Here is a 25,102-nt window from a genome sequence, read left to right as displayed (position 1 = left end):
TCTAATCTTTCAGCATATGAAAGGTTTTCCATAACTTTTATCAATCGTGTCGCTCTTTTCTGAACCCTCTCGAGTATCGCCATATCCTTCTTAAGGTACGGCGACCAATATCGGACGCAGTACTCCAGATGCGGGCGCACCATCGTCCGATACAACGGCAGGATAACTTCTTTCGTTCTGGTTGCAATACCTTTCTTGATAGTACCTAGCATTCTGTTCGCCTTCTTAGAGGCCGCTGCGCACTGTGCCGACGGCTTCATTGTCTTGTCCACTATTACCCCCAAGTCCTTTTCTTGGGTACTTTCACCCATTACTAGCCCTCCCATCGTACAGCTGTACCTCGGGTTTCTTTTTCCTTGCAGTTTTTAGATCAAGTCAATTATGAATATGACATGTACAAAGTTCTGAATACCATTTTAGGCCCGGATACTCTAAACTCACAGTGCCTTTAACAACCGACACTTAACCAGATCTGGTTTAACGTCAAAGCATTTTATCTACCGATGCACATGACTCATTGCAGTCTTTTCCGTTATTTCCTAGCAGTCTCCGACTCTGCTATGTAAATGTAGTACAACGAGGTCATTAATATTAAAACTAGTGCTCTGAGCAATGCTCCGATATTGACTGTTGAGGGCACAAAATGAAGCACCTACTTTTAAACACTCCAAAATTACCAGATGATCCGGAGGTGCTGGTAGTGTTAAAAATGCAGCTTAGGCATGTGTGTTAAAGGCACATCTGAGCCACATGCATCAAAGCTTAGGTTGCCCATTGCATGCGAGGTAGAAATGAATCATATTTGTAAGGGGGCTGCCAAATGCATGAGGGGAGCACTTGAACTAATGAAGCAGGCTGCCAATTGCAAGAAGAAAGCACTTGTCCCACCAATGCAGTGTTAAAAAAAAAAAAAAGTTTTTCACATTTTGCCCCTCCCCTTATGATGTGTGCCTATGATGCGATCCTATAAGGCACACCTATGATGAACACTCATGCCTCTTTCTGGGGACTATTCTGCACGTGTCAGTTGCTTTCTCCAATGACTGATCAGATGAGATTTCCATGGGCCTCCGTGAACATGATTTACATGAAAGTGTTTCTCAACATCAATCGTTATTTTCAAATCGAACAATTTACTGATACCATAGTGACCCACAGGATTTTAACAGCAATTTTAAAGCATCTGGGCCACAGTCACTAATCTGTTACTTCTCCCACAGCAGAAACAGCAGCTTACTAATGTTTCCTGTATCCAGTTAAAAGTCTTTCTATTCTTTCTTTTACACTTTCTTTTTCTTATTCTTCCTTGCATTATTCTTCTCGCTCAGAAACATTCCTAGGACTCCTTGCATTCACTACATTTTTAAGAGTTTCTCAGTCTGGGGATTGTAAAAGGCATTTCAAAACCCTCATCTCTCCTGATGTTTAGGCTTGGCCAATATTCTCACTTAAACACATTTCTCCAATGGAAAATTATGGTAACTGATGAAGGATGATCCACCCCTCCTCCTTTTTATTACCTCCCTTAGTGTCAGAGGGCCACAAGAACTTAAGAAAACACTCCATAAGTTGCAGAAGAAGAATTCTGATATGTATTGTTTGCAGGCTACACACTAGGAAAGTAGTCTTCATTGCAAGGCACATGAGCCAATGGCAGCCTGCTGCAGTCCAGGATTCCATTCCCCCCTCCCCCCCCCCACACACACACAATTCAATGCTTCTCCTTTCAGCAGCCACTCTGTCTCTTTTCAGGCTGCCAGCAACATGAGTGAGATAAACACACTACCTTTGGTGTCCCAGAATCTTTCCCTCTGCTACTGCTTCCTGTCCTCACATAGGTGGGAAGCAGTAGCAAGGGGAAAACTTCCAGGCCACTGAAGGCAGTATGTTTACCTCACTCACGCTGCCGGCAGCCAAACAGTGAAAGAGCAGCTGTTGGGAAGGAGGAGGGTGAGCCATCAAGCCTAACTTACCAGTGTGCTCTTTCCTCTGTAGTTTCACTAGCACCGTCTCCTGCATAAGGCCTCACTCATCAAGCCCAGCTCATTAGTTTGCGCTCTTCCTTGTTGTTGTAGCTATGTCATTGGTTGTGATGTGGGGTGTGTGGTTGCATTGAGTGTGCCTAGAAGGGGCCGGGCATGTTCTTGGGTATTTTGAAAGAAATGTTACTTTTTCAAGGATGAATATAGCATTGGAGTTGAATACAAAAAGAGGGGTTTTTTTAATACCAAGTCCCAAGAAAAAAACTCTGCAGTTTCATTCTAGGCCAGAACCCGTTGTTTGCACTTACAGTGATGTGCCAGGGCACAAGCCCACGCCTTGGAAGAAGAAGATACTTTTCTGGGCAGACTGTGGAAAGGAGAGGAGAAAGATGTTAGACCACCAGAGTGGGAGAGAGAGGGATGAGTTGGTGCACATGGATAGAGGGCAGGGAAGGAGAAGAGCAGAGGGAGGGAGATGGTATACATTGATGGAGAAAAAGGAAGTGGAAGGGCAGAGAGATGGAGGAGATGCTGCACATGGACAGATGGGAAGGGAAGACATGGAAAATTAGATAGTTTTGAGAAGGAAGCAGAAAAATTGAAGAAAGCTGAATATTATAGTTATTGCCAAAGATGAATGGATGAAGGGCAGAAAGTGAAGGAAGAGAGAAAAACAGCAAATGGATATGAAGGCTCTAGAAACAGAGTTAAGAGCACAGAGGACGTGCAACCAGAGACTGGGAAAAGATGGTTAGAAAAATAAAATCACCAGATAAAGGTAGGAAAATGATTTTATTTTCAATTTAGTAATTAAAATATCAGCTTTACGAATTTTACATCTGCTGTCTATATTTTGCACTGTATGCAGAGTCTGGCATCTTAGATCCTTGTTTGTGTATATTAGGACTTTTAGTTTGTGGTCCTGTATTTGCATAGGGTTTATCTGTGTTCTGAATGTGTGCTCAAAGCCAGGTGTTCTGGTAGGAATGAATGTCAAGAAGAGTTATTGTGTCATGGCCCAAAACGTCCCTCGCTTAAAAATTAGCAAAGTCCATTGCACTGTGATGTTGGTGATCAAAGTTTAGAACACCCCTAGATAGGGGAAGTTTTTTCCTCTTTGGTAAATCCATCAGTGTGGGTGTTGCAATTATAGTTAAGATTGAGTACTTATTAAAGTTCTTAATCATGGAAAAAGATAAGAGGGGTAGGGCTGTCAATGGATTTACAAAGATTAAGTCAGCAGTTATATCTGGCAACTATACATAGACCCACAAAGGAACAGTATACGTTTTTGCTAGAAACCTTAAGATTGATATTTTTTTCCTTGCTGCCTTCAATTCAGGATGAAGACTTTAAAAAGGATAAGATCAATGATGTTCAAAAACATATTGGACCCAATTAAAAAACCCAGCATGTGTCAAACCAAGTTCCTGTGTGTGAGATTATTGCAAATCTCTCCTTGCTAGGTATGTGGAGGCAGCTCCATAAAAGACCAGCCCTGATATCTACAGCCACGCCTTTGCCTGTAACAAAGTAAATATGGTCTAATCATGCCTTTCCCTTCCCCACCTCCATCCTTCACATTTGAAATAGCCTCTCACAGGTTAAAAAAAACACCACCAACACCAATTAGAGACTACTCAGAATTTAACAAAGTCCCTGAAGCCAGTCCTGTGGAATTCATTAAAGGCTATGCTTCACACGAAACTTACTGAAATTGGGATGCGACCCAAAGATTAAGGGACAAAACTTTTAAAATGAGCTTTATGATGAACTGTGAGGGTCAAACACAGAATAAAGAGAAACATAGAGAATATACACACAAGCTTAATCAGATCAGAAAAAAAAAAAATACACTTTCCCTTCCTGATTTGCGGTTTTAGGAATCGCGATTTTGATTATTCACAATTTCCTAAAATCAGAATCACCCCCACCTCCCCGGACCTTACCTGGTGGTCTAGCGGTCTTTCGGGGCAGGAGCAATCTTTCTACGCTCCTGCCTTATGCAGATCACTCATTCAAAGTGGCTGCCGTGAGTTCCTGTCGTAGTCTCAAGAGACTATGGGAACTCACAGCAGCCATTTTGGATGAGTGATCTGCACAGAGCAGGAGCATAGAAAGATTGCTCCTGCCCTGAAAAACCGCTAGACCACCAGGTAAGGTCCGGGATGCGGTGGGAAGGCGGACGGGAGGGAGGTGGTGGTGGGTCAGAGTCGGCCCAAAAGTTATTCATGAATTTTCAATATTTGCGGGCCGGCTCTGCCACTAACCCCCGCAAATATTGAGAGAGGAGGGTAACACTCAGTTAACTGACGATACTGATTTGCTTCCTAAGTCTTCAAGCCAGGTATCATATATACTTAAGAACATAAGAGTTGCCATTAGAGAAAGACACAGGGAAAAATTTGTCCCCATCCCCACGAGCTCAGTCCCCTTCCCATTTAACAGTCTGATCCTATCTGCACAAGTCTTGAATAGTTAAGTTTACATTGAACTTATTTTATTAAAGTATAAAAAGAAGCAATATTCTGTACAATTGTCATTTTACAAACACAAATACAGAACAAGAATCAACAAAACCCGTCTCCCCTCCCCTTCACAAATATCCACTCTCAAGGAAGGTCAGTTCCCTCTGGAACTTGGCGAAATCATAATCACCCCATACTAAAAGACCCCAAAGGCCCAATAGACAACCCAACAAATTATAGACCAATCGCTTCTATACCACTATACATCAAACTCATAGAGGGTCTAGTAGCACAATATCTATCCTACTACCTAGAAGACCACCACATTCTGCAACCAACTCAATCTGGTTTCAGAGCTAATCACAGCACAGAAACATTACTGGTATCTTTACTTGATATAGCCCGACAGCACCTCAGCAAAGGAAACAAGTTACTAATCATCCAACTCGACCTTTCAGCAGCATTTGACTTAGTAGATCATCCAATACTTCTCCAGACACTAATGCCATAGGAATAACTGGTAAAGTTCACAACTGGTTCCAAGGATTCCTTCAAACAAGATCATATAGAGTTAAGTCAAAAGATATTTTATCCGAACCCTGGACAAACCCCTGCGGAGTACCACAAGAATCCCCACTATCGCCCATACTATTCAACCTCTTCATAGCTTCCTTAGGCACTGCCCTAGACGCCCTAAATATAACTTCTTTCAGCTACGCAGATGACATAACCATCATTCTCCCATTTGACATCCAAGACCCCAGCTCCAATGGACACCTAAAAACAACACTGGAAACAGTAGAAAAATGGATGATGAACCATAAGCTGAAACTGAATGCGGAGAAAACCAAATTCCTACTACTAGAGAAGGAACAAAAGCCATCTATAACAGAACTGGAAGTAAACGCAATCAAATATCCCATACAGAGCACTCTCAAAATTCTAGGAATACAATTAGACAGACGCTGCACTATGCAGACACAGATACACAAAGTCATACAGAAGGCATTCTTCACCATGCGAAACCTAAGAAAAATAAGAAAGTTCTTTACCAAAGAACACTACAAGATCATTGTACAATCCCTCACACTCAGTACCTTGGATTACTGCAACAGCCTCTACCTACCATGCCCAAACAACATGATAAAACAACTACAGACCGTTCAGAACACAGCCATCAGACTCATCTACTGTCTCAGCAAATTTGACCACATCACTCCCGCCTATGTAGACTCTCACTGGCTTCCGATAAAAGCAAGAACTCAATTCAAGTTCTATTGTCTACTATTTAAAGTAACCCATGGAACTGCCCCCTGTTACCTAAACAACCGCCTATACCGCTACCACTCATCCAGATCAAGAAGAACTCAAAACCTATTCACCTTCCCCCCTCATAATGGAACCCGACGTCAGAAACTATACGACAGCCTTCTAGCGACACAGGCAGCGAAAATTGACCCCACCATCACCAAACTAATGATCAACACAACAGACATCAAAGTGTTTCAAAGAGAAATCAAAACATTTCTATTCAAAAAACACATCCTTACCAACTAATATCCTCCCCTTTCGCACAAGCTCTCCCTCTATTGAATAACACATTAGTCTTCTCCTAGAACCTGTCCTTCCAAACATATTCTGACTCCTATATAAGCATTTACCTCACTATCCAACAAACTTCTTACGTCATTATTAGGTAACTTCTAGTCTGTAACCCGTATATACTGATATTCTCTACTGTATCCTGTTATCACTTGATTCTCTGCTATGTAATTCTTACAATTGAATCCTCTACCACACCATGTAAAGTACATGAATCACTGTTATGTAATTTCTCTAGATAATCGTTGTTACGCAATTCTCTCGGTAATGTCCAGATCTCTTATAATTTGTAATCCGCCTAGAACCGCAAGGCACAGGCGGAATAGAAATCACTAATGTAATGTAATGTAATGTAATATCCCCTCCACTATCGAGAAAACTGAATAAGCCAAATTACTATAGAATGCTACACAGAAAAATCATGCTAACAGAATACCGGAGCCATACTTGACAGGGAGTGCAACTGCCCCTTGGTCAGAGAGAGTCCTAAGCCAGCTGGAAGCTAAAAAAGCACAACCTGGGCTTTGTGGTCCCCAGTTATGTCTAACACCAGCTCTAGCAGGATACATATATCAAATCTGATATGTTCTAACTACAAAATAAAAAATAAAATTATTTTTTCTACCTTCTGTTGTCTCATCATTTTATTCTTCAAATCGTGTTGTCTCAGGCGCTGGTCTGTTTTCTTTATCTTCTCTTAACTCACTTGCCAGGGACTCCTGACTATTTGACATTTCTTCTATCTCTGTGTATGTATTGTTCCCCCCATGTTCAGCATCTCCCTTATCTATGTCTCCTATAAGTCCCTTTCCACTATTCCCCCTGTGCCCATCTCCCTGCCTTCATCATCTTGCCATTCTACAATCTAAAACTGCCAAGGAGAGCAGTTGGAGGGAGTTGGGTGGTTAGCAGTTGGAATGATAGGTTCGTTGTAGTTGCTGATGGTTTGGAAACAACTTTAAAAAGCTGTTTTGTGTGATGCTGCTTTGTGATGGAAGCTGTTTTGAGCTAGAAACTGTATTTGATTGTATTTTGTCATACAGAAACTTTGGGCTCCTTTTACAAAGGTGCGCTAGCGTTTTTAGCGCACGCACCGTATTAACACGCGTTACCCGAAAAACTACTGCCTGCTCAAGAGGCGGCGGTAGCGGCTAGCACGTGCTATTCTGCGCGTTAAGGCCCTAAACCAACTTTGTAAAAGGAGCCTTTGGTGTTATTTGGGGGGCAATGTACGGAACTTATCTGTAATTAAAATAGGGACATGGGCCCATTTAGACTTAGTCGTACAGCATGTATAACCGAAAGTTATACAGGCCACGATCGATGGAACTTGGACGTTGTGACTTAGACCATGTAAAACATGGTCTAAATCACAAAAAACCACCTAAACTCACCGGATAAGCACTGAAAACACATAAAATAGACCCCCCACACACTACCCCAGTGATCACTGATCCCCCCCCACCCCCATATAAATATTAATCACATCTTTAGAATTCAGCCTCCAGCCCATCATCACCTGGCCGCCTGGCATAGGAAAGCCTAGTCGTCCAGCACAGAGGCAGCTTAAGTCATCTTGGGGGTGGGTTAGGGACCCATAGAGAGGAGGACCCATGCCCATAAGCCCCTGTAATCACTGCATTGATACTTAAACATGTGCACTGCCCTATACACCCGCAAAACCCTTTTTTACTGGCATATAAGTGGCTACTTAAGCCATAAGGGCTATTGGGGTGGTGGATAAGTGGGTCTAGGGGATTCTGGAGGTGGTTTGGGGGGCTCACCATGACCTATAAGGGAGCTGTAGTGAGGAGAAGACATGGCACCCTTTTTGTGAAATTCACAGCAGTGCCCTGTAAGGTACCCCACTATTTAGGTGCCATGTTTGGGTGTGCAGTCCATCACTTTGCAGACCCCTCCCACATCCAACAGGGCTTGTTCTAGGCGTTTTGGACTTGGACAGAAACTTGGATGAAAATGTGGTATAAAGATGGACAATTCAGCGGCTTGGACGATCAGATCGGCAGGACGTATAATTAGACATTTTTCAAAACAAAAGAAAAGTTGGACGTATTTTTCGAAAATGTGTTTTAAGCTGTTTTTTTTACTTTGGCCGACTTGCGAGATGGATGTAAACAGACTTAGACGTCCCTTTCGATTATGCCCCTCCACGTTTACAAAAGCCTATTTGACTTAAGCAGCAGAGAAGTGATACCAATGAAGTAACAATTTTTAGTTGATGTTTATGAGTTAAAATTTTTATGTTTTTGTGTTATTTTTGTATCATTGTAAATTTCATTTTGTATGTTTTACTTAATTGTACCCTGCTTAGAACCATGGGATAATGTGGACTATAAATATTTAAATAAATATCAACAAATTGTGGTCTTATTTTCAAGTTGTTGTGTTTTTTTTTAGTCTCTTTATCATCTTTAGAGAGCAGGAACTGTTTATCTGTGTGTGTATAGCACTGGGTACACTTGGAACACTTGAGGAACATAAGTAGATCAATTTTTCTCCTCAAAGAGAAGGGAACTATTCTGATACAAGTTGCTAATAGTTCTGAACAATAAAAATGAAATAAAGAATTCCATCCTTATGCTATCAGATTTCTCCACCTCTTCTTATCCTAAAGGTAAGCAGGTTCTTTCATTTCCTTCAACACAGCACTGATTTGTAGATCAATATTTTGGACTCCTTTTACTAAGGTGCGCTAGCGTTTTTAGCGCATGCACAGGATTAGCGCTGTAGGGGTGATTCCTTCCTCATACCTAAGGTTAGGCCTCTCTCACTGATGTCAAGAAGCATGAACTATCTTCTGCAAGAAAAATCATCTATGCTGTCTGCTGCCTGCCAGATGCATTCTGGGTATGTTACAAGAACTGTGTTTCTAGCCAAGGACATTTGACTATGGATACGTGCTCAGCTCCTAAGAAATCTGGAGGAAGTAGGAGCTGCTCTGCTGTTCTTATCTTCGGAAGGCATCTCTCAAAACTTCAGGACAGAAAAGGCTATTGATTCAGGTTTTGTTTCTGGATTGGTCCTAGTGGGGTTATCTTATGAAAACTAAAGAGAAAGGTGTCTAATAATTACTAGTCCATACTGGGGTGCAAGGGAGCTTGGATCTTAGCATAGGTTTCTCTACATACACCTTCTAATAATTAAGAACTGATAAGCACCTCTTGTGATCTACCTTTTGGATGAAAGTGAAAACAAAGAACTGCTTTTAAACAGATCTGGTTTCTATCACATAAGGAACTGTGGCAGACCTAATTTACAGCTTTTCCAGTGACTAACGGACTGTTCCTGATCAGAAGAATTCTATCCACTGCTGCGCTGAGGAAAAAGGGCGGATTCCATCTCCCCGATTCTACCGAGGCCTAATCTGAGGGTGAGAACAGGAATTAACTCTTTTTATCAGCTGGGCTAGATAAAATTCTATTGTCTTTGGGATAAGGAAAGTGAAGCTCTTTGGTGATAAGCTATTTAGATTACTGCTAATCAGGAATTATTATTATAAGGAATTACCTAGTGTGTAAGAATTAGTTATATTTACTCATTTACTTAGTGAGTATTGTGCAATAATTATGTACTGAGTTATATATGTATTCAGATATTTTGTGAACAATAATTAGTTATTTACTGCTGGCTTATTAATTATATTTTTATATCTATAATAAAAATCTTTCATATAGCTCTGGTCTCTGTATTCGTATAAGCAGGCAAAAATCCAAATCAGTGGAGGTATTTATGGGTTGCCCTAGAAACTAGATATGTACATGACTTGTTTATGTAGCACTAATTTGTTATACCCATAAATCTACCTACAGCGTGTGCTATAGCGCACCCTAGCCCAAAAATTACCACCTGCTTAAAAGGAGGCGGTAGTGGCTAGCGCACACGGCATTTTAGGGTGCGCTAAAACCGCTAGCACACCTTTGTAAAAGGAGCCCTTTGTCTTTTCTGCATTTATTTTTTTTCAACTACAAAACAATGAACTGTACTGTACTCTGGAATACCAGAGATGTACACAGGTGTAGTCAGTCTTAGCTGGTAGTAAATGAGCCCACCTTTTCTCCAGTCTACAGTTGCTATACATATTATACAACTTTCATGAACCATAATGCTACATCATTGTTCCATAATTTCCTTGAAGTTGGAATCAAAAGTAATACCAAGTGCCCTGTTGGAAATATATTCCTTGCTCATATCTTTCAGCTTTCTATGATACATACTCTCAGGCCAATAATAATAACACCAAACTACAAATCTGATTATAGGAGCTAACTACCATGCCACAACCTCAGGATGGATTCACACAAAAAATAAGTTCAAATACAATACGGTAAAAAGCAAGGACCATATAGATCAGTCTCTTTGGGGGTTTTGGATGCAAATCTGCTGTTCAAAGAATCTTTGCCCTCCCCTCCATTTAATACTAACTGCTATCTATGGAATTCACATAGGGCTCCTTTTACTAAGGTGCGCTAGCATTTTTAGCACATGCACGATATTACCGCACGGTACGCTTCTAGAATAATGCCAGCTCAATGCTGGCATTAAGGTCTAGCGCACGCTATTCCGCGCGTTAAGGCCCTAACGCACCTTGGTAAAAGGAGCCCATAGAGTGTTCCTCCACTCAGCATTCCACTAATTTAACAGGACATAAGAGCATGTTTCATAGCAAGAAACTGAACACATACAAAGATAGAGAAATTTTTTTCACCTTTCTACTTTTCAGACATTTGTGTATCTAACAGGAAGAAAAGTTAGACAAAAAAGAAACTGACTTTTTAATTAAAGCAATTTAGTTACACTTCTACTTTTTCCCAATTTTCTTCCTCAGAAATAATCAGAATTACAAGTTGCCAAACAGTCTTAGCTTATTAGTTACTCTTATTAATCTGTTTCTATGCAGATTCTCATCATTCCAAAAAAGCACAATGTACTTACATACTTATAAATCATATATTCAGCATGAACTCAAGTCAACTCTGAAGAGAAATCTTTCAGAAAGGGTAAAACCATACAACATACTAAGGTAAACTAGAAGGAGTCCTAGGGAAAAAAACAAAAATGAGACAATCGAGACATAATAAACCTAAATTTTCTGAAGACCATCTAGTACCTCCGAGTTAAAATATTGTATGAAAATTGATCTAAGAAAGTGTTTAATAAAGATCTATTCAGTCCAGCTATGTTCAACATCACTAGTTAAAAGAAAAAAAAGAGTTTCCTATGTGCTGCAGTAAAACCAGAGGACATAATTTGAGGTTCAGGAGTGGTAGATTCAAGAGCAATGTTAGGAAATTCTACTTTATGGAGAGGGTGGTGGATGCCTGGAATGCGCTCCCGAGAGAGACGGTGGAGAGGAAAATGGTGACTGAGTTCAAAGAAGTGTGGGATGAACTCAGAGGACCTAGAATCAGAAAATAATATTAAATATTGAACTAAGGCCAGTACTGGGCAGACTTGCACAGTCTGTGTCTGTATTAGAGAGATGGGAATCCCACGGGACCCGCAGGTTCCCCCTTCAGGTCACAGGGATCCCGTGGGGATGCCCCCTAGGGTCATGGGGATCCCATGGGGACACCCCCCTAGGGTCACGGGGATCCTGCTGGGTTCGATGCAACTCGAGCCGCGAGGCTCGTCTTCTTATTCCTACCTGCCCTGCTACAGCACACAGCCGACCAGAAGTCTTCCCCCATGTCAGCGCTGTCGTCGAAGGGAGGGCTTAAGCAAAGCCCTCCCTCCCTCCATCGTCAGTATTGACATCGGGGAAGACTTCCGGTCGGCTATGTGTGCTGGGGCAGTGCAGGCAGGAAACAGAAGACAAGCCTTGCGGCTCGAGCTCCATTTTGCTGGTAATTTGCTTGCAGATGAGGGCTGGGAGGCGGAACACAAAAGGGGAGAGGGGGTGCGTTTTTGGACACAAGGCATGAACTTGGGAAAGAGATGCTGAAGTGGGGGAGGGAGTGCGTTTTTGGACACAAGGCATGAACTTGGGAAAGAGGATGGAGGAAGGGAGGGAAAGAGATGCTGAGGTGGGGGAGGGAGTGCGTTTTTGGACACAAGGCATGAACTTGGGAAAGAGGATGGCTGGAAGGGAGGGAAAGAGATGCTGAGGTGGGGGAGGGAGTGCGTTTTTGGACACAAGGCATGAACTTGGGAAAGAGGATGGCGGAAGGGAGGGAAAGAGATGCTGAGGTGGGGGAAGGAGTGCGTTTTTGGACACAAAGCATGAACTTGGGAAAGAGGATGGCGGAAGGGAGGGAAAGAGATGCTGAGGTGAGGGAGGGAGTGAGTTTTTGGACACAAGGCATGAACTTGGGGAAAAGATGCTGAGGTGGGGGAGGGAGTGCGTTTTTAGACACAAGGCATGAACTTGGGAAAGAGGATGGAGGAAGAGAGGGAAAGAGATGCTGAGGTTGGGGAGGGAATGCGTTTTTGAACATAGAAGGCATGAACTTGTGAGAGAGGAAGGGAGGAAAAGAGATGGTTTTGTATACGGGAATGGAAGAAAGGAGAATTTTTGGTCGGAGGGAGTGAGGTACAGATGAGAGGGAGAAATATTGTGGTAGAAAGGGAACTGTGGGACAGACTGAAATGGATGCAGGAGGGAGGAATGTTGGACATGGTGGTGAAGGGAATGGAGGGAGAGATGTGGCATGGTGCTGGAGAGGGGTGATAGAAGGAGAAATGTTGGGCAAGGGGCTGGTGGGCAGGCACGAAAGATGAGAAAGGGATAAATGCTGGACCATGGCAGGAGGAACCAATGGACAGCAACAGAAGAATTTAAAGAAGATGGGAAAGCAGAAAAAAGAAACTGGGACCAACTTTATGGAAAAATAAGTCTCCAGACAACAAAGGTAAAAAACGGAATTTATTGACTAAAGTATGTTAGCTTTGGGAAATGTATATAGCAGATGTCTTTGTATTGTGTTCAAAAGAAAAGGAAATGCTTTTCTGGTTTTATTTCTACAGTGTTGAAGTACTTGCTGGCCCTTGCTGTGACTGGTGGGGATCCCCAAGCACCGCCAGCAGAGGATCTTCTCCTCGAGAGACAGCCAGAACTCCCCTCCACCAAGCACAGCAGTCACTGGCAGCATCCATTAGCCACTGAGGTGCCAGCATCTGTGACTCAGGGACGTTACTGCTGCCTGCCAAGCTTGGCAAAAGGGACCCCTGGCCAACTGCAAAGGAAGTCCTCAGCTGACAGCTTGGGGGTTCTCATCAGCTGAGTATTTATATTTTATATTTACACTAGTGTTTAAGCCCGTTAGATTAACGGGTGCTAGATGTCTCCTGCTTTTGAACCTGGGCAGGGGCAGAGGCAGAGCCGGGGCGGGAGGGAGTGACGGTGGGAGAGCAATTTCAAAGCTTCAGCAGCGGCGGCTCCTTGACCAATCCGCGCTTACAACGTCCCCACACTTGTGGTCTGGCTGGCTCCCCCACCAAAGCCCTTCGCAGCGGCAGCCCCTCCCGCATGCGTCCCAAGCCTCTCCGAAGGCCGGCTCCCACGAAAATGGTACCCCTCTGTCCAAAGCCGCGGCGGAAGCCTCCCTCAAGACACATTTCAAATCTGACATATTGTAATCACAAAACAGAAAATAAAATTATTTTCTTACCTTTTGTTGTCTGGTCATTATTCATATCATGTAGGGGTCCCAGGCTATGGTTGGCTTTTGATAACTCGCTTGCCAGGGCCCCTTCTTTCTTCTTCCCTCCCTCCATCCCTGCAGCTGAAGACAGGCACCTCCCCCCAGTGGTCTGAGACAGGAGGGAGCAGTTAGGACAGGGTCTGAGGGCAAAGAGGGGCTCAACAGCACACAACCACCTTTCCTTCCCTCCCTCCATCAGGTGCTCCAGTGGTCTGAGACAGGAGGGAGCAGTTAGGAGAGGGTCTAAGGCTAAAGAGGGGCTCAACAGCGCCCAACCACCTTTCCTTCCCTCCCTCCATCAGGTGCAGTGAATCCACCAATGTTAAAAGGAGCCGCGTCGAAATCGGAGACCTGCCACTGCTGTAGCACGTTCCCCTCTGCCTTGGTCCCGCCCCTTCTCTGACATATGGGACCGCGGCAGAGGGAATGTGTTACGGTGGCGGCAGGGCTCCAATTTCAAAGCAGCTCCTTTTAACATAGGCGGAGGTGAACTGTACCTGATGGAGGAAGGGAAGGCACGGTGGGCCAAATTTCGGCAACGGCAGGAATTGTTTTGCGGGCCAAGCACCGTGAAACTTTGTTTCTTTAGGCAGCCCCGGTTGTTTACTTGGATTCAATGTGAGCCGGGTGAGGAAGGCCGCCGCAGCCTCGCGGCTTGGTAGGGGGACAACAATGGCGCTTATGCTCAAGCCCCCGCCGCAGCTCCTCTCTCGATCCTGGTGCGGTTCGAGAGGGGAGTCGTGGCGGTGGCTTGAACATAAGCGCGATTGTTGTCCCCCTACCTAGCTGCGAGGCTGCGGCGGGGTTTCCATGGCAACCCGATCGCGGATCTCAGTGTAGGGCAGGGTCTGGCGGCGCCATGTAGTGCGGAAGCGGGAGGCGGGACCTCAGCACAGCGCCGCCGGCCCCCAGGAGCTCGAGGCCGGCTGCGGACATGCCTGGCGTGGCATGGTGCAGGAGGAACAGTGATCGGTGGAGAGCAGGTGATGACAGTGATAGGTGGCGCGAGGTGGAGAGTAGGTGATGACGTAAAACGTGCGCATGCGCACTCGTGTTTTCGCAACGGGTCAGGGAACACGTTTTTTTTTAGTGCGCATGCGCGGCCTAGCATTTTATTATATTAGATTAGAGGCTCTTGTAGAAACCCGTTTACAAAGTATGTATTCTTCCCAATTAATATTTCCAAATTAATAAAGTCTCTTTGCTTATTTGTAAATGGGTCTCTACTAGATCCTTTAATTCAGTAGCATAATTAAATGAAATAACTATTTCTGAAGTTTATAGGGACGGGCGGCGACGGGTGAGGACAGAGGGATTCCTCGCGCAGATGGGTAGGATTCCTCACGGGGACGGGTGGGATTTTGGCGGGGATGGGTGGGATTTCTGTCCCCACGCAACTCTCTAGTCTGTATATGGCTGTTTGGGGGAGGATGGGCTGAAGAGGGCTTCAATGGCTGGGAGAGTTTAGATGGGATGGAGTAGGTTTTAATGGAGATTTCGGCAGTTGGAACCCAAGCACATTACTGGGTAGAGCTTTGGATTCTTGCCCAGAAATAGCTAAGAAGAAAAAATTTAAAAAATTTAAATTGAATCAGGTTGGGCAGACTGGATGGACCATTCGGGTCTTTATCTGCCGTCATCTACTATGTTACCATGTTATCTGAACTCATGAAACTGTTCTAATGCAATTATGACAAACAGAAAATGGTCTAATACATTCTGGAATGCATTATTGTATCCTACATATTTACTTGTGGTCCAACCGAGGGCAGTATGGAGCTATCAGTGCATCTACAGTCAACCTCAGAACCTTACCTCACAGCCAATCAACTATCTGCCATATCTTACCATGTGATATTACACTGACCTTGAGAAGTTGGTACTAAATGTTTAAACTGGAATCTAATGGCAAGTCACGTGCAAAAGCATATTGATTTTCCTGAAATGGATCAAAGTCTCTCACTGAATGCAGAGGCTTGCAGGAATAGCTCACCGTTTGGAAAACAAGACAAGCCAATGCAATGCAGAGCTCCATTTACACAGGCCTAAGTTTTATTACACAAATTTCACAGACTAGAATGAATCAAGTGTTTCAGTAAAGGCTGAAGTTGACACACAGTTAATAACTTGTCCCTCCAGTTAGGGGCTGGTAAAAATGCCTTCATATGCATTTTGTTCCTTGGCGAGTTGCAGGAATTTTGATATTAAATATAATTGATATGACCCTCTTACCTCACATCTCAGCATCAAGAGACATTTATCTGTTCAGATTTAAAGAGATGACATCTTACACCAGATGCACAACAGAATTCATTAAAGATTAACATTTCTATCTAAATTTCAGCAAACCTTTTTCAGTCAAGACAAGAAAGGAGGAGTGGGATCATCAATATATGCAGCTCTCTTTCAATTAGGTATATCTTATTTTATTGATTGAGGCAAAGAAGAAATTTGATTTAAGGCATTCTTTTTATTATGCACAACATAAGATATTAGGGAGTCTTATTAGACTGGGTAACATTTTGCAGTTACTTCAGGCTAACAGTTAAAGCAAAGGAGCAATAACTATAAAAATTCTGCATAAACTGCTAGTGTTCATCCCCAACATTTTGTCAATGAGTTCGCTATACCTATTCCAGGTGGTGTTAACCATTTTACCTATATTAATTGTAGTGTGCAGCCTCTGCCATTCTCTGCCCTATTCTGCATTAAACTGCTAATATGTAAATTATCACATCTTGACTGATAATGCAGCTTAGTAAATAAGCCTTTAGGTGAACTGCTTCAGCTCCTTTCAGAAATTAGCCTAGAATGTTCTACAGTAATAATTCTGGGTGATTTTAATATTTACATTAAGTCAGATTCTTCTGTAAATGTAAATTATTATTTCCAACAAGATAGTAACATGGAGCTTTACAGCCCTGTCGAGTCCACTCTCTCCCTCTCGCTGGTAGGCCAGCCACATTCAGCCACTTCTGCTAATCTAAGGACCAAAATTTAAATTTAAGAAAGAACTGACTGCACCGCATGGAATTCTCTATGGTTGAACAGTAAGATATCTGGAATCGGGCTATATCTCAATCAGTAGCAGTTATCATGGCTTTTCTTTTATACTGTAAACTGCATTGGACTGGTTCTGGAGGTGCAGTCTATAAGTGTGACATAGAAATTAAGACTTACCCCCTCCCCCCTTTTACAGAGCCATGCAAGAGGTTTTTAGTGCCAGTCGGTGCGCTGAATACTCTGCACTACTCCGATGCTCATAGGAACTCCATGATCAATGGAGTGCCAGCCAGTACTAAAAACCTTTTACATAGTTTTGTAAAAGGGAGGGGGGGATTAATTTGGGAAACAGTTTGAATTTATATGTACATGCATATATTTGGAACAGATTAAATGGTTTGGGAATTTAGAGACAGCCCTTACAGTCAGATTCAGAGCAAGAATAGATAGTATTAAAAGTAGGGCTGTATGTTAATCATAATTAATACAATATTAAATCACAATTAATAATTAATAATGTGCAGCCCTTCTGCTTGCTTGCCTTCTTCCCCTGCTCAGTCCGACATCTCTCCTTCTTGGACCTGATCACCAATCCCGATTCCCCTTCCCTTTACTTTGCAAATTAATCTTCAGCCCTGCAGCCAGTGGCAGCCCTATTGAGAGGCAGCCTGCATGAGGCCTTCCCTCTGACCTGGCTCACCCCCTTCTCAAAATATAAGTTTGTCAGAAGAGGTTGGGATGCATCAGAGGAAAGGCCTGGTGATGGTCATAGGCAGCCTCTTAATACGGCTGCTGCTTGCTGCAGAATCAAAGACTGATTTCCAAAGGTAAAGGGTGCTGGTACTGGTGCCAGTGCAGGGAGAGTGGGGCAGGATCAGCCATCGGTGGTTGGGTCTGGGAAGGGAATATGCCAGATCGTGCAGGGAGGAAGGGAATTAAGACAGTTGGACCTGGAGAGAGAGAGAAAGAGAGAGAGAAAAAGAGAACAGAGAAAAACAGAGAAAGAGAGAGAAAGAGAAAAAGAGAGAAAAGAGAGAGAGAGAGAAAAGAGAGAGAGAGAGAGAAAGAGAATTAGACCTGTGGAGGGAGGAAGAAATTGGGGCTCCTCCTCCAAGCTAAGGCCCCCCTCTCCAAAGCTGCGGTATGCATTCAAAAGAGCACATATCCGACCCATGGTCAAACCCATGTGGAGTACCACAAGGATCACCATTGTCACCCATATTATTTAACCTCTTCATAGCATCCCTAGGCATAACCCTAGACACCCTAAACACAATATCATTCAGCTACGCAGATGATATAACTATCCTCCTCCCCTTTAATATTCAAGACCCCTTATCCACAAACCACCTGAAAATGATAATGGAAACGGTAGAAAAATGGATGTCAAGTCATAAACTAAAACTGAACTCGGAAAAAACTAAATTCCTACTACTGGAAAGGGAAAAAAAACCATCTCTCACAGAACTAGAAGTAAATACAATCAAGTACCCAATGCAAAGCACACTCAAGATCCTGGGAATTCTACTAGACAGAAACTGCACAATGCAGTCCCAAATCCACAAAATCATCCAAAGAGCATTCTTCACAATACGTAACCTAAGAAAAATAAGAAAATTCTTCAACAAAGATCAATATAAGATATTAGTACAATCCCTAGTACTGAGTATAGTAGATTACTGTAACAGCCTATACCTATCATGCCCAAATTACATGATAAAACAATTACAGACAGTTCAAAACACAGCCCTCAGAATCATCTACTCACTAGGCAAATATGACCACATCACCAAAGCATACCTAGACTCACACTGGCTACCAATAAAAGCAAGATCCCAGTTCAAATTCTATTGTCTACTATACAAAGTAATACATGGAACAGCACCCAGCTACCTAAACAACAGACTACACCGTAACCTCTCACACAGATTAAGGAAAACTCAGAGCCTATTCACTCACCCCCCTCTCAAAGGAACACGACGAAAGAAACTATATGACAGCCTTTTAGCGACACAGGCAGCAAAGATCGATACTACCATCACCAATCTACTGACCAAATCAATAGACATTAAAGCATTCCGAAAAGAAATCAAAACTCATCTCTTCAAAAAACACTTCCCATCATCATAACCTCACAAAAGTATTAGAAAATGCTCTCATGACTACCCTAACACCACCACCAGCAACACCTCGAATCCGGACAGTATTAGCTCTATTCGTCTAAACAACAGAATCCGGACAATATTATCTCTATTCGTCTAAACAACCTATCACTATCTACTATCTACTACCAATCTATCCTGGAAAAGTCCAGAATAACAATTGTAACTTAACGCATTCTTGATTATATGTACTGCAATGCTACTGGAAATGTCCAGTCTTCTAACTTGTAATCCGCTTAGAACCGCAAGGCACAAGCGGAATAGAAATCACTAATGTAATGTAATGTAATGTAATTCAATGGCTGGTGGGGTAGCTGAAGCCCTGTCAACCAAAGAAATCTATTGCCCGAGTCTCCCCCTTCCTTCTCATACTTCCTCAGTAACAAAGAAGTCAGCAGCATGCCTCCAGCCACAGACACTTGCACTCCCCCAAGCATGCTCAGTTTGTCCATGAACTGAGGATGCTCAGGGAGTGTTGGCATCAGAAGCTGAGGGCACCCTGCACTTCCTCAGTCTTGAGGCAGAACAAGGAGGAAGGAGGCAATTTGGGAATGTATTTCTTTGACTGATGGGGTTTTGGCATCCCCACCATTACAGCTATGACACCTAATGTGGGGAAGGAGAGAGAGAAAAAGCATGGCCACTCCTGTGCCCTCTCCTCCTCATGGACTGTTGACTATGCCCTGCCTTAATCAGGTGATTAATCGCAATCAAAAATTTTAATCCAGGAATACCCGTAAATTTTGAAAACCCACGAATGCCGTTTTGAGTTTGTAAAAAGGCAGGAGAGGGCATCTGGAGTGCCAGCAGTGTAGTAAATCATACCCGGTATATTCTGGGAGGGGGGGGAGAGAGGAGGAGGAATTGGCTGTGCAGAAGGCTGATTGGCTGACCAGGGGGAGAGGAGGAATCAGCTGTGCAGAAGGCCGATTCACAGACTCATTCCCTGTATTTTCTGACCGGAAGAGGCAGTCAAAAAATACACGAATAGCTGAGTCTGCGAATCGCAAATTCGCGGGGGAACACTGTATAGCACTAATTAAAAGCAAGCATGGGGGAGGCCACAGCCAGGATATCACCCATCAGGGCGCACACATCATCCTTCACTAGATTAATGTGTATGCACACAACAGCAGATAGTATTGTGTGTTTGAGAAATAAAGTGTGTGCACGAGAAATAAAATGTGTGCACATGTGACTGCTGATTCCCATCTGTGTTATTTCATTTTGCACGTGCAACTTTCTATTTGCCAACTGATATATTTAATCTTCATAGCGCAGGAAAAAAATGTGATTGTGAATTTGGCAGTATATCAAATTTTAATAAACAAAGACTTTGCGGTCCCTAGTTATGTTAAACACCAGCTCTAGCAGGATACATATTTCAAATCTAATATATTCTAATCACAAAATAGAAAATGCAATTATTTTTTTCTAGCTTTTGTTTTCTCAACATTTTATTCTTCAAATCATGTTGGTCTCAGGTGCTGGTCTATGTTTTCTTTTGTCTTCTCTTAACTCACTTGCCAGGGTCTCCTGACCATTTGCTATTTCTTCTTTCTTCATGCTCATCATCCATCTTCTCTATGTGTATGTATTGTTCCCCATGTTCAGCATCTCCCCTCTCTATGTCTCCTATACGTCCCTTTCCAGTATTTCCCTTGTGTCCATCTCACTGCCTTCATCATTTCACCATTTTATAATCCCCCCCCTCCCTCGTGTACAGGGAGTAGGGAAAGAGAGAGATCCAAGGTGCCAAGAGATCCTACTTTCTCTACTGCCAAATCCAACATTTCTTCCTCTCTCATCTCCCGGATCATGTGCAGCATTTTTCACTATTGCCCACCAGCCCTCCTATCACCCCTCTCTAGCACAATGCCACACCTCCACCTTGCAAGCTCCCTTGCATGCGGCACATGGCTGACCCGGAAGCCAATACCCAGATCAGCTATATGCAGGGTGAAAGAGCCACTGCATGCATCCCTGCAAACAAGTGCTGCTGAAGACAGGAAGGAGCAGCAGCCCAGTTGTAAGGAGGCTTTCTCCCCCCCCCCCACCTGACATCAGCTCCGACATTGGAGGGAAGCCTTCCGGTCAGCTTTAGAGGAGGGGGGCCTGTTTATAAATGGAAATGGAATCCCCGGTGGCGGCGTATGCATTTGGTGTGAGGGTGGGGGCCTGTTACACCCACAATAGAAAGGGAGGGTGGCTGCTGAACTCACAGGGGGGGATGCGCAACCATGCGGGGGGGGGGGCTGCTGACCCTGAGGGGTGGGAAGGGAGGCAACTCGCAGCACAGGGCAGTGAACGACCTTGTCCCTGTACCCGCTGCAATTAGTTGATTTTTCCCCCGTCCCTACAGATAGCTGCGGGTAGCAGTCACTGTGCCATTCTCTACTCTGGACTCAACACGGCCAGTGTTTCGGCAACATGTGCCCTTTTAAAGAGTCTACAAGCACCATAGGTGTATATTTTTCATGTTTAACTTTTCTTCAAACACTATCTGTCTTATTTATTTATGTATCTCCTATAGCACCATATTATATATTTTATTGATCTAGGGGGGTTATATTTTCTAATATTTATTTGAGCCTCATATTTATATGTTTTAGTATTTTTACCCTTCCTTTTTGATTTTGTATGATGTTGTATTTATATGTTTATGTCATGTGGAACTTGTAGATTCTTGAAAAAGGTCATGTTGAGTCCAGATTGAATAATGACCCTATCACACTTAGCACATGAAGATATTTTTCTTATTCTGGGGAACTAACCCCCCAGAATTCTGTATACTGTGACTAAAGCTGTATGTGTAAATCTGTGTGCATTGCCTATTCTCGCACACACAACAATTAACAAATCAGCATGGATAATTGCAAATTAATAAGCATTTGGCACTAATTAGAATGTACACACACAACTAAGCATCCATAATAATAAAAGGCTAAGCGCACATGTGCTGTCGAAAATCCGTGAGTCCTGGTGGCGTGAGCTGTGCTTCTGTGCCAGTGCTCACGGCGCCTGCGCTAGCGCGTGTGCCAGTGACAGCGACTCCTCCCTCCCACTGCTGGTCCTCTTCAAAGCGGTCTGCTGAGGTTCGCCAGCCACTGTAGCGAACCTTGCAGGCCGCTCTAGCAAATCCAGGGAGGCGAAGGCGGGACGGAGGCTGCAATCGGCAGCGGCTGCTGCTACTCCTCCAGCCGCCTACCTCCTCTCCGCCGGCCCCAGCTGGCAGCCCCCTCTGCCCAGTCCTCTCTGCTCCAGTGGCCTGCGCAGGAGAAGGAGCGGATGAAGCAGGGAGACTGTGCAAAGGGAAACAAGGGGATTGACGGGACGAGAAGGGGAAAGGGAGGGGGAGGAAGCCGAGGAATCTCTAGCACCCGTTAATGTAACGGGCTTAAAGACTAGTATTCTATAATGTGGTAAATTCTCTTGTGTGGATCTCAAAATGGGAAGGGCCAGATTAGGGGAATGAGTGGGTCATGGGCATTCCTATAAGTTAGGCACTCTGTTATAGAAATCCACACAAATAGGGGAAGCAAAACTAAACTGCCAACTAAAGGCTCAATCATAGAACAAATGTAAAGTGGCCTGTGAAAGTTACCATAAATTATAGAAACATTCACCAGCTGTTTATCAAAACGGTGCTCAGAGCTGAAATGCGATTTTTCAGACCAGACGCCGAACAAGCTGGACGTTTAAAACTTCACTCTTTAATCAATCGCACATGTTTTGTTGTTTTATAAATTGCACGTAAAAGTTTTTTTTCAAAACCACTGATCTGAAATTCTACTGCTATTAGACCACTGTTTCATAAAGTTCTGGGATTGACACGTTTCACAAAGAAGCTGCTTCATTACGGGCTTTGTAAAGCAGCTTCGTCAAAACGCATCAAGCCCAGAGCTTTATGAAACAGTGATCCAACAGCAGTAGAATTTCAGATCAGTGGTTTTGAAAAAAAATTTTTACGTGCAATTTATAAAACAACAAAACATATACGATGATTAAAGAGTGAAGTTACAACCTGTTTAAACGTTGGTCTGAAAAATCGCATTTCAACTCTGAGAACCGTTTTGATAAACAACTAGTGAATGTTTGAATAGTTTATGTTAACTTTCACAGGCCTTCCTTACTCTGTTATAGAAGGCACAGGTATTTATGCCTGGTTTTCACTGGCAAAAAAGGCCACGCCTAATGTTAGTAGTTTGGATGGGTGGTACATGTATTTTATAAATACACCTAACTCTGGAAGCAGTGGGGTGCAGGGGGTGGTCTACCTGGGTGCCACGTTGGTGGGGGTGCTGGCACCCCTCTTCGCCCCCCTATCTTTTCCCACTCCTCCCCTTGCCACACACAAAGGCCCCCACTTTTCTTCCCCATACCTCTAGTTGTTCACCACTGCAACAACTTCAATATGTTCCTCGCGACTGCGTCGTCTCCTCCAGGTGCCGTGCTTAGGAAGTGATGTCAGAGGGAGAACCGATGGGGTTGCGAGGAGCATGTTGAAGTTCTTGTTGGTCGCGGCAGTGAACAGCTACAGGTGCAGTGGAAGGGAAGGGGTACATATGCATGGTGCGGGAGGGGATCAGGGAAGGAGAGGGGGAGGGGCACCACTATCCAGGGCGCCTCTCACCCTCGCTACAGCACTATCTAGAGGCAGTTTATAGAACATTGCTAAAAGTAGCTGGTTTTTTTTTAGGTAACATATAGAATTTGGTCCTAAATGCATAAGCTGAAAAAGGACACATGAAACCAGCGTAATACCATAAGGCATTTGCCAGCATTGCCTGAAAACAATTAAAACAAAAAAAAGACAAGAAATGACTAGTAACTTTAGTTATTTTATGTCTTCTTCTGCCAAAAAAATAAGGACAAGGAAAACAAACAGGCAAAGAAAACCAACATACTGTATACCCAACCCACCCACTTCGTATCTGGCAGTCATGATAAAATAAAGGCCCAGTGGCGACAACCAAAACAAATATTTTCCTTCCCAGTACCCAGAAAAGCATTTTTCAACAAGCATGATATTCATATTTAAAATCATCTCCTGCCTCACTTCCTCCTAAAAATACACATCAGCTGTACAGAGAATTCCCATACACAAAAATGAAAGGAAAAAAATGTATAGATTTTGTGTTTAAGTATTTCTTTCAAACCGTGTAGAGCCATATTTTAAATGTGAACCTCATGGTTCATGTTAATACTTTAGTAAGTTTAGTGGGTTTCTTTTTATGGATTCCTCTTTCGAAACAGTTCATTTGTTGCTTTTTTTTTTTTTTTTTGCATACATATTGTCATTTCCTTTTACTGCATGGTTGAAGTGCAGTCTACTACTAAATTCTCATAATTATGATGTAGGGAAATCTGCTGTTCTAGGTTAGTTTCATTAAAATGAAAAGTAGTAGAAACAGAGAAGGCACCTGTGTCAAACACAGAGTTTGGCGCTTCCTCTCATTAAGCGCACCACTTGAAGCTGCCAATTTATTACCTTATCGTAATAAAAGGGTTATGAAATAATAAGCACTCATTACAGTCAGCTTTGTGCTTCAGATCACATAGTGCATTTTTCACAGGATTTACTCAAGGCCTGTCTTCTCATTCCACAGTAATGAGGTGACAAAGATGATCAAATACATTTTTCATCTGAATGAGTTGACATTCATACACCTTCACTAGATGTATCCCTTATTATAACATATCTGAAAGGAAAAATCAGTCACCATCGCCAAATTACAGCAAAGAATGTTATCTGTCATCACAAGGGCCCCCCACTAAAAATAAACTGATCCCTGAAACTGATTCCTTTTTTTTTTTTTTTTAGGAAGGGGGAAGGAAGTAAAGTAAAACATAGGCTTGAAAATATGTGAACTTAAAAACATCATCTTTTAATCCCACCAAAGCATGCCTTCTATAAATATAGCTAAACATGGTGTGGGACACAATTTTGGCCATATTCAAGGCAGACAATTCTGAGAAAACCCATGTAAATTACTTTGAAACTGGTCTTCCAGACAGACAGGGTACAGCAAAATTTTCTCCATGGCTCAATTTAATCAAACTTGAAAACCTCAAATCTTTCTGCAGAGTTCAAGGTCATCATATACCATCTTTAATATTATGGTTATATACAGTGAGAGCCAGTTTTCTATGCTTGGCAATCATCTTTGTTTAGCCCCGATTTCCAAATATTTATAGTATCACTCATATCTCACACATAAGAA

At 43.1% G+C, this 25,102-nt stretch overlaps 1 protein-coding gene across 3 annotated transcripts in view; it reads right to left on the bottom strand.

Annotated features, from left to right (window-relative positions):
- IQGAP2 (IQ motif containing GTPase activating protein 2) overlaps positions 1-25,102 on the bottom strand; it is a 511,872-nt gene that overhangs the window by 377,435 nt on the left and 109,335 nt on the right. The gene's annotated exons all lie outside the window — the stretch shown is intronic.

This window comes from Geotrypetes seraphini, chromosome 1 (genome assembly GCF_902459505.1).
Source record: "Geotrypetes seraphini chromosome 1, aGeoSer1.1, whole genome shotgun sequence".
Taxonomy (NCBI): domain Eukaryota; kingdom Metazoa; phylum Chordata; class Amphibia; order Gymnophiona; family Dermophiidae; genus Geotrypetes; species Geotrypetes seraphini.
Note: the sequence above shows the minus strand (reverse complement) of the source record. Positions and strands in the feature narration are given on the sequence as shown.